The sequence below is a fragment of the Rhincodon typus genome, chromosome 14 (assembly GCF_021869965.1).
Source record: "Rhincodon typus isolate 14 chromosome 14, sRhiTyp1.1, whole genome shotgun sequence".
Taxonomy (NCBI): domain Eukaryota; kingdom Metazoa; phylum Chordata; class Chondrichthyes; order Orectolobiformes; family Rhincodontidae; genus Rhincodon; species Rhincodon typus.
This window is the reverse complement of record NC_063345.1, coordinates 39,013,156-39,013,443: the sequence shown is the minus strand read 5'-3', so window position 1 is coordinate 39,013,443 and position 288 is coordinate 39,013,156. Positions and strand designations below refer to the sequence as shown.

The 288-nt window shown below is 50.0% G+C and overlaps 1 protein-coding gene across 1 annotated transcript in view; it reads right to left on the bottom strand.

Annotated features, from left to right (window-relative positions):
* LOC109933474 (MORC family CW-type zinc finger protein 4-like) overlaps positions 1–288 on the bottom strand; it is a 64,351-nt gene that overhangs the window by 40,568 nt on the left and 23,495 nt on the right. The window lies entirely within an intron of this gene.

The window sequence follows — 288 nt, the reverse complement described above, 5'->3', positions numbered from 1 at the left end:
GAGTGCGAGAAACAGAGTGCGAGAAACAGAGTGCGAGAAATTGCGCGAAACAGAGTGCGAGAAACAGAGGTGCTGAAACAGAGGGCGAGAAACAGAGGGGCTGAAACAGAGGGTGAGAAACAGAGGGGCTGAAACAGAGTGCGAGAAACAGAGGGGCTGAAACAGACTGCAAGAAACAGAGAGGCTGAAACAGACAGCGAGAAACTGATTGCGAGAAAATGAGAAGCTGATAAAGAGTGCGACAAACAGAGGGGCTGAAACAGAGTGCGAGAAACAGAGGGACTGAAA